Source organism: Corvus brachyrhynchos, unplaced genomic scaffold (assembly GCF_000691975.1).
Source record: "Corvus brachyrhynchos isolate BGI_N302 unplaced genomic scaffold, ASM69197v1 scaffold69, whole genome shotgun sequence".
NCBI lineage: Eukaryota > Metazoa > Chordata > Aves > Passeriformes > Corvidae > Corvus > Corvus brachyrhynchos.
The window spans coordinates 288521-298131 of NW_008240228.1; the positions used below are offsets into that span (position 1 = coordinate 288521).

Sequence of the window (9611 nt, forward strand, 5' to 3'; positions counted from 1 at the left end):
AGGGACTCACATGCGAGCAGAGAGACTCCTCTTCCTAAATGGACTGAACAAGGTTATTATGGAAGTGTAAACAGACTGAACATCTTAAGGGTTGTCTTTTTACATTGTCAGTGGGAGAAGGGAGGAAGGTGGGGGGAGGGGGAGAGTTCTGAAGGTGTGGTATAATTTTTTTTTTTCTTCTTTTAGGTCTGTTAATAAACTTGTTTATATTCTTTCAAGTTTGGTGCCTGCTTTGCATTTCTCCTAATTCTTATCTCACAGAAGATAAACAGTAATGAGTATTTTGGACCAAACCACTACACCCTCCCAGCCTCTTCCATGGTGGTGTGGTTTGAGAAGCAGAAAAGTCCTTGCCTTAGTGTAAACACTGCTTAGCATCAGCTAATCGGCGTGTTATCAACATTTTCTCATCCTAAATCCAAAACATAGCACTGTACCAGGCTGTAGGAAGCAAAGTAACTCTATCCCAGCCAAAACCAGGACAAGATACATTGAACTTACAATAACGGATTTGTTTTGTGAGGCTTTGATTTGTCTGTACTTTGGCCAGTATTCACTGTTCAAGTAGATGCTTCTCTTCCCTTGGCAGATACCCATTCAAAAGGCAAGAAACTAGTGGTGGCAGGATGACAGAGGCAAAAGGGGACCAAGAAAGGTGATGGTGCCACTTGGGCACCTCAAGAGCCAAGTCTAACACTCCTTCCCCAGGTTATCCTGCTTGATGAAACTCAGGACTCACTGCTTACTTCCTACCACTTCCCACAAGTCATGATGAAGGAGCTGCTTTGTGGTTTCTCTGCATGTTACCAATGATGTTCCATTTCTCTGGTTCCTTTGTTCAAGCCCTTTTTAAAGTAAATCACTTGTCAGTTGCATTTGTTTTGTTGATTAAAAGCATGTGTCATTTTGATCCTTTTTCACTGCCTTGTGCAATTTGTTTACTGTTCCCTTACATATTGCAGAGATGTGGGGGAAAGAAAAGGAAGCTGAAGTACTCTTTTTTGTTGTTGTTGTTGCTCTCTCTTCCTCCAGCTTTATGATGTAAACCCTCCGTTTTCACCTTCACACAGAATTACACCTTCAAGGGCAATTTTATACTGGTTGGTCTCTAGGTAACCTAAATTTTTCATTCCCTTATTATTAAACCTAAGCTTGTAACTGAAACTGAACTCTGGTCCCTTTTCAAATTAACCCCTTGGTGCAAAATGTCAAGGGTTTTCCAACTCTTATCAAGTGGAAGTCACTGAAGCTGGAAACTTATTGACACACCAAGGAGTTAAATCTACAGCTAATGCTGTAGATTACAGTGATTTACTAATCCCATCACAAAAAATGTCCAAGGACTGATATTGTTAGGTCTTTTATTCAGGGACAGACTTGAGAGAAAACCAAACAAATTCACAGCCGTAAAAAGGAAAAATAATAAAGGGCCTGGGAGTGGAAACCAGCAGAATTGTATCCCATGTTAACAGTCCATAGGCCAAACCCAACTGCTGATTGTAAAATATTCCTCCAGTTCTCTAATCTCAGTGCAGCTGCAGTGGGATGGTGCTAGTGGCACCACAGGGGCCTGGAGTGGACTGGGCAGACTGGTCTGGAGTGGCTGGCTGCAGGAGGGCTCTTGGGTTTAGCCAAGCTCTCCTGCACATCTCCCAGCTCTGGGCATGTCCCCTAGCAGCCATGTATACATGAGACCAGCTCAGGCACAGGGCTGGGTAAGGGCACATCAATGTTCCAGAGGACCATGCCAGGACACAGGAGCAGTGAAAGGCTCCAAGGCATCCTCCTGCCCATGCTCCCAGTGCAGGAGCTGTTGACAGATGGTTTGCGTATTTGAGAAATCAAAGCCAGGATTTCTGCAGCCATGCAGGGTAACCCAGAGAGCCCTCCTTGCTAGCCATTAGCTCAGGTAACACAAACAAGGTCAGGAAAAGCAGAAAAACAAGCTTTCCTTCTGACTCTGTTGCCAAATGCTCCTTCCCTGCATGCCATCGAAAGAAGCGTCATGGCCAGATGGTGAGGAGCACCCCGAGGGTGCAGGCAGCCCTGGGACAAGTGCTGCCCACCTCTGCTCCCAGCTCTGCACTGCGATTTGCCACTTTTCTCTCACTGCTCAGATATGGACTAGGAACACAACATCATTTTCTGGCTACACAGATCACACATTAGTTTGAAAAACAAACTCTGGATTGATTTAGTACAGGGAGACGGAAAGTGGAGAGAATGTGGCAGTGAGTCTGAATTTGCAAAGGATGGTAAATCTTTAGGCATCTAGGTTTTTGGAAGAGCAGGCTCAAAAAAGATTTATATGTATTGTCTCTTGCTCAGTGAAACACGGATTACAAGTAATTCTAGGGTCTGTAAGGCTGGAGACTGGCTGTCTTACCTTATGTTATTCAGAGTATGTTGTTTTCCTCTTAGTCTTGCCTGTTTTTGCTTCTACAGAAATTCCTTGACAAGGCATTGCAGCAATTTTCCCAACAGATATGATAGTCCATCTCTGGGAGCTTTAGAAGATATTTGCTCAAGGAGGCAGTGTTCCCTGTACCACCAATTCTGTGAAAATACTAAATTAGAATATTAGTTATTAAATATTACTACATAAATTACCATTTATATAATTGTAAGTCTGTCTCTACTGAGCAACCATTTTTATGGTGATATTATTATTTACATAAAAATTGCAGTACACAAGATAAATTATGTATTTCAATGTATAATTTTTGACAAGAATTTACACATGCACAATAACTTATTTTTTCTTCTTAAGCAACAGTAATCATAAGTAATGTGCAGAAACATTCATAAATACACTTGCACGAAAGCTACATTTCTTCCCCCCGTAACCTGCTGTAATTACAGTGTACATCAATTCTACCATACGTAGATACACCAGATTTTGTTTTCCCTTTTTCCTCATACAATTTTAATGACTATCCCTGCTTAGAATACAACATTTTAAATTAAAAAATTAAAAATTTAGAAGTAGTTTGTTTCCCTGACAACAGTGACAGCAACATTTAAATCCCCCCGTGTGATTTGTAAATAAATACATACCGTTGCTAATACTGGTGAGATAACGTGCCTGAGGCTAATTGTGCCATTACAAATATTTGAAGCCTGAGCTTGATAATGCAGGTCATGGTCCTTAAATATGTATGAACTGAACTAATTTAACTTTCTTGCTGCTTGCCAGCATATTGACAGAACTTTTGGTAACGGGGGCTACATGTTTGCACAAAGCAACTGAATTGTGCTGGGCACAATTGATCACATATTGATTGGGCATTGTGGGGCTTGGTGTTTATTTGGACTTGTGGTGGCAGCTCAAAGGAAGAGGCTCATGTGGGATCATGGGGCTTGTGAAGCAGATCCTGCTGTCTTCCTTCAGGCCCATGGATGTCTTCTCCTGGGTTCCAGTTGTGGGACACCCCAGTTTGGCACATGAGGTATGTAACAGAGCTTTGCCTAAGTAAGCCCTGCATAAAGATAACAGCCTTGATTATGACTGATCAGTCTCCAGGATTGGTCCTAAGAGGAACTGTGAGTGTCTGGGTTTTGCTCAGAACCATGAACAGGAGTGCCCAGTGGTTGCATTTGTAGTCTGGGGCTCTGCAGACCAGTCACAATGTCATGTTGTGGTCATCCCCCGATGGTAAGGCTGGCCTGGATGTAGCCAGAGACAGGGACCCCTCAGAGTGTCTGACAAGGGCCATCTGGACTTTTTGCATTTCACATTATTGGTTTATTAAGATAGAAGAGATGAAAGAAAATGCCAAGCTGTTTGGTATAATCATTGTGTCTTGCCCTGTGGCTATGTGAGAAATCATTGACATTTATAAGCTCCCTGTATGCAAAGTTGTTCTGCTTACTGTGATCCCAAACTCTTGGTTTTGAAATCCTATCAAGAATCAAGCTAAGTTCTAATAAAAGAAAACTCTTTATATACCCATCAATGAGCATTTCTTTTAAGCTCAGGACACCTGGTTTAGCCTGTAAAGAGCTTTGGCCAGGCTCAGGAGTGCTTTGCCTCTCAAAGCAGATTGCAGCTAGAGGTGAGGAAACCCGATTCCTTGTCTCTGCTCCTCTGATCTCCAGGTAAAGCCTTGCTGGGAAGGGGGAGTAATTCCTTCAGCACTTTGACTCGGGGCAGTCTCTTGGGCTGGTGGCAAATGAACACTTGCAAACATTGCTGAGTGCTGAGTTTGGGTATGGATAGAGTGAAATGTTTAATGTTCTTTTAGTTTCTCATCTCCACTTCTCATATTCTTTCATAGCTAATGAGGCAGGTGCTGAACCTAGTGAAAATTTACAGGTGGTGAAGCTAATGCTAATTTCAACAATACTGTCATGAAATCTTGGTGGCAGAATTGTGCTCCTCTCCCTTTTGGAGTGGCACCAGCGCCATCTTCCATAAGGCTGTGTCACCTGATGGCTGCACCAGCACAGCATACATGAATTTTCTTGGAGGCTTTGGTAGATGGAGAGGTTTGTTGTCCTCATTGTGTCAGCAAAATCTTAAACAGGACTGTTGAGCCTGGCTTCGATCCTCAACATGCGCCTGCTGCTGGGCCGTGGGTGAAGTCAGTGGTGTTACAGTGTTTTATAGAGTGCGAGGCACTCACCATGAGCTGTGGGGAAATATAATCATAAAAGTGGCATATTTTAGGGGGATGGAATTTCAGCAGCACAGAACACTGCTCCTGCAGGGCTCTTAGCAGGGCTCTTAGCTGGGAAATGGGCTGCCACAAGTCACCTAATAAAGCTTGGGGCAACGTGCTGGGATAAACCATGTTGGAAAGTAGGAAAAGCAGACATAAAGGGAGAAGATGTAATGAGAAAGAAAAGGCTTGAAAACCCAAGCATCATGGTTCAGATCACATTAAAAGCATTATTTAGATGTGAGTAATGGAGTCAGAAATTCTATATCTAACTGCACGAACAATGTGCTGTCCTATTACAGCAAGTTCTGCTTAAAACTTTTTAGATTTAACATGCTGAAAGAATGTTACACTTAGCCAGCCTTGGTCCATGCCAGTAACTAATTTGAGTGCAATTAATCTGAGTGAAGATGATACCTTTTGTCAGTAACAGGTAATCCTTCCTAGCAAAGGTAAAGCTGAGCAAGCAGTTGAAAGAGAAATCATTAGCAACATTCCTCTTCTACTGCAGTTTGTCTTCACATCCTGTTACTTCCCTGGATAGATGAGCTAAACAGAGAGAATAAAAAAACAGGAAAAACCCCTTTGTGAGCTTCTGCAGCTGGTCTTTCTGGTTGAAAGGAAAGCTCCCCTTTGTATATGTTGATACTTCTTAAATGAGATGCTTTGATGGTCCCTTAGGGATTTAGCTTGTCTCAAAATGAATGTGTGCGTTAGTTTAAAAACAGTCTAGTTTTTAGTGGGCAGCAGAAAGCTGCTCGAAGCTTCTATTATGTCCTGCACAGAGCCAATCGCTGAAGGCTCTGATGATAGGCAGGTTGGTAGCCCAATTAGAAGAGTTGATAACGTCTCTGTGATGACATATTTAAGAAACAGAAAAAATCATGAAAACTTCTCTTTCTTCCTCCCTTCTGAAGGGTGGTGAGGGGTGGCAAGGGGGCCCCCGGGACCCTTCCCGGCACGGCCACTGAGGCCCTTTCTGGCACGGGGCCGTGGCTGTGCTGCTGGAGCAGCTATCCCAATGCCGCAAGCAGCTATGCAGCCGAGACCATGTGGCCGGGACCAGCGCCGGGAGCGCCCGTGCAGCCGGGGCAGTGCGGCCGAAAGCACACGGCTGGAGCCCTCTCGGGGCCGGGGGGGTGGAGGGGGCGAGGGCCCTCCCAAGGCAGAAGCCCTCCCGAGGCCGGGAGCGGCGTGGCTGAGGCCGCCTGTGTAGTGCTGACAGGGAGCACGTGGCCAGCCACAAAAACATGGTAAACAATTCCCCGACACAGAACACAGACAAGATCAACCTTTTCAGTGCAGCGAAGCTCTGTAAGAATTTTTCAGTTGATAGAACTTGAAAACAATAATACCTATGGACAACAATTTTCTTCAGAGAAAAAGAAAAGGACATGAGGAGAACCAACATGGCGGCATTGAAGTCAGTGAAAGGAGAGAGGAGGAAGAAGTGCTTCAGGCATCGGAGCTGAGATTCTTCTGCAAGCCATGGTGAGGACTATGATACGACAAATTGTTTCTCTGTAATTCCTTAAGTGCATGGGGGAGATGCAGAGATTCACGCGCAGCCCGTGAGGAACAGTGCTCACGCTGGAGCCCGTGGATGCTGAAAAGCTGTAATCTAGTGAGGAACTTGAACAGAGAGAGAAGACCCTTGTTTTTAGATATAGAGAAAGAGAGCCTTTGCTTCCAAACTAGAACAGCTTCTCCTTAAAAGACTAAACCTTATGAACTAAAATGGCCCACAATGTGTAGTTTTGGGAAGACTGCACTGTTCATGGGAGGGACTCATGTTACAGCAGGTTGGGCGGGCTGCTATTCATTAAAGTTAAAAAGCCACGCTGGAAAAGTTTGCAGAGAACTATCTTCCGTGGGAAGGATCCCATGGCACGGCAGAAGAAAGAAACTCCTTTCCTTAAGCATACTGAAGGAAGATTTTTAGGAAGTGAAAGACTGACCAAAACCCCATGTTTTTGTCTCCTTGCGCAGTCAGTGGGAAAAAGGGAGGGACTAGGAAGGAAAAGTGTTCTAAAAGGTTTCTTTTAGTTCTCATTATCATCTTTTAATTCTGTTAATAAATTTTCTTTATACTGTTTAAGTTTTGAACCTGTTTTGCCTTAGAATGTTTTCCCCCTAATCCTTATCTCACCCCATGAGCCTTTTGGTTTGATTTTCTTTCCCCCTCCTCTGCCAACTATAGCAGAAGAGAATGAATAAATGGGTTTTATTTGTCAGTGCCTGGCTTCTAGCCAGTGTCAAACCCAAAGAATGTGGAAATTAAAGGAAATATGCAATGTGTAAGACAATCATACCAGCTGAAGAAGGATTGGTTACAACTGTTTTTGCTCAGATTTAACACATTTAGATATATTTATGTCCATTACTTCTTTGCTGGAGTCTCTGTCAGAAATATGCCCCCCTTTTGGGTACCACACAGGATGCAGCATTAGACAGCTTTACACGGCTTAGCCATCCAGTGGTACCAGAGACTCTCTGGAGACCTCTGCAGTAATGTCAGTTAACCATAAAAGTTCTGCAAACAAGCATTATGCCACCTCCTTATGCATCCCCTGCTGCTCACAGCAACACAGTGATGTCCAGAGCTGAAAAATGGATGTTGGAGGCTTTTGCTGCTCCTCTGGTGATCTAAGTGGTGTTTTTCTGGACATACTCCCACATTGGAATCCCAGTTTGGGTTGTCAGATTGAAAAAAGAGGATTTAGCCTTTGGTATCCTTTCTCAGGGGAGGCTTTTCAAATTGGAATCCCAGTAGTTTGCATCTAATTCCTCTTGAGCTAAATATCTTTGCTTTCAGTTCCTGTTTGTGCTTTTCTCTCTGATGGTGTTTCTGCAGGTGATTGGGGAATCCCTTAGCTCCAGGGGATCAGCAGGCATTATTTGCCTTTTCTGTCCTCAGTTCCTCCATGTTTATTTATTTACTGACATTCCCTTTGTCGCAGGTTCGGTTTGTAACTGGGCAGAAACACCAATTTAGTGTAGTGGTTTGGTCCAAAATACTCATTACTGTTTATCTGCTGTGAGATAAGAATTAGGAGAAATGCAAAACAGGCACCAAACTTGAAAGAATAGAAAGAAGTTTATTAACAGACCTAAAAGAGGAAAAAAAATTATACCACCTTCAGAACTCTCCTCCTCCCCCCACCTTCCTGAAAAGTTTGCAGAGAACTATCTTCCGTGGGAAGGATCCCATGGCACGGCAGAAGAAAGAAACTCCTTTCCTTAAGCATACTGAAGGAAGATTTTTAGGAAGTGAAAGACTGACCAAAACCCCATGTTTTTGTCTCCTTGCGCAGTCAGTGGGAAAAAGGGAGGGACTAGGAAGGAAAAGTGTTCTAAAAGGTTTCTTTTAGTTCTCATTATCATCTTTTAATTCTGTTAATAAATTTTCTTTATACTGTTTAAGTTTTGAACCTGTTTTGCCTTAGAATGTTTTCCCCCTAATCCTTATCTCACCCCATGAGCCTTTTGGTTTGATTTTCTTTCCCCCTCCTCTGCCAACTATAGCAGAGGAGAATGAATAAATGGGTTTTATTTGTCAGTGCCTGGCTTCTAGCCAGTGTCAAACCCAAAGAATGTGGAAATTAAAGGAAATATGCAATGTGTAAGACAATCATACCAGCTGAAGAAGGATTGGTTACAACTGTTTTTGCTCAGATTTAACACATTTAGATATATTTATGTCCATTACTTCTTTGCTGGAGTCTCTGTCAGAAATATGCCCCCCTTTTGGGTACCACACAGGATGCAGCATTAGACAGCTTTACACGGCTTAGCCATCCAGTGGTACCAGAGACTCTCTGGAGACCTCTGCAGTAATGTCAGTTAACCATAAAAGTTCTGCAAACAAGCATTATGCCACCTCCTTATGCATCCCCTGCTGCTCACAGCAACACAGTGATGTCCAGAGCTGAAAAATGGATGTTGGAGGCTTTTGCTGCTCCTCTGGTGATCTAAGTGGTGTTTTTCTGGACATACTCCCACATTGGAATCCCAGTTTGGGTTGTCAGATTGAAAAAAGAGGATTTAGCCTTTGGTATCCTTTCTCAGGGGAGGCTTTTCAAATTGGAATCCCAGTAGTTTGCATCTAATTCCTCTTGAGCTAAATATCTTTGCTTTCAGTTCCTGTTTGTGCTTTTCTCTCTGATGGTGTTTCTGCAGGTGATTGGGGAATCCCTTAGCTCCAGGGGATCAGCAGGCATTATTTGCCTTTTCTGTCCTCAGTTCCTCCATGTTTATTTATTTACTGACATTCCCTTTGTCGCAGGTTCGGTTTGTAACTGGGCAGAAACACCAATTTAGTGTAGTGGTTTGGTCCAAAATACTCATTACTGTTTATCTGCTGTGAGATAAGAATTAGGAGAAATGCAAAACAGGCACCAAACTTGAAAGAATATAAAGAAGTTTATTAACAGACCTAAAAGAAGGAAAAAAAAAAAAAATTATACCATACCTTCAGAACTCTCCTCCTCCCCCCACCTTCCTCCCTTCTCCCACTGACAGTGTTCAAAGACAACCCTTCAGATGTTCAGTCTGTTTACCACTTCCATAATAACCTTGTTCAGTCCATTTAGAAAGAGAAGTCTCTTCTTGCTCATGCTATGAAAACATTATCACAACGAGACAGCCGCCCACTTCCAAATATTGTTCAGTCCATTTAGGAAGAGGAGCCTCTCTGCCTGCGTGTGAGTCCCTTCCCCCGACTTGCAGCTTGTTCAATGTCACACACAGATAGCAATTGGTTTTCCCGCGTTCGAGGGTCCACTCTTGAAGTTTTTGGGGTACAATTTTAAGGTTGAGCCGTTCAGAAACAAAAACAGAGGCCCTTCTCCTTCCCTGGGAGCAAAGGGTCTTCATCATCTTCATCGTTAGGACTATCTCTGGGAGCATCTCTAGGAACTGAGGTTTTCTCCTTTCCCATTTGGAGCAAAA

General features: G+C 43.3%; 1 long non-coding RNA gene across 2 annotated transcripts in view; it reads right to left on the reverse strand.

The window, feature by feature from the left end:
- LOC108449387 overlaps positions 1-6866 on the reverse strand; it is a 9000-nt gene extending 2134 nt beyond the window's left edge. For both annotated transcript variants that reach the window (XR_001865572.1, XR_001865571.1), the window contains exons 1-2: positions 5079-6866; positions 2387-2567 (exon numbers count right to left, since the gene is read on the reverse strand). This is a non-coding gene — a long non-coding RNA (uncharacterized LOC108449387). The remainder of the gene's footprint in view (positions 1-2386; positions 2568-5078) is intronic.
- Positions 6867-9611: the final 2745 nt, after the last annotated feature.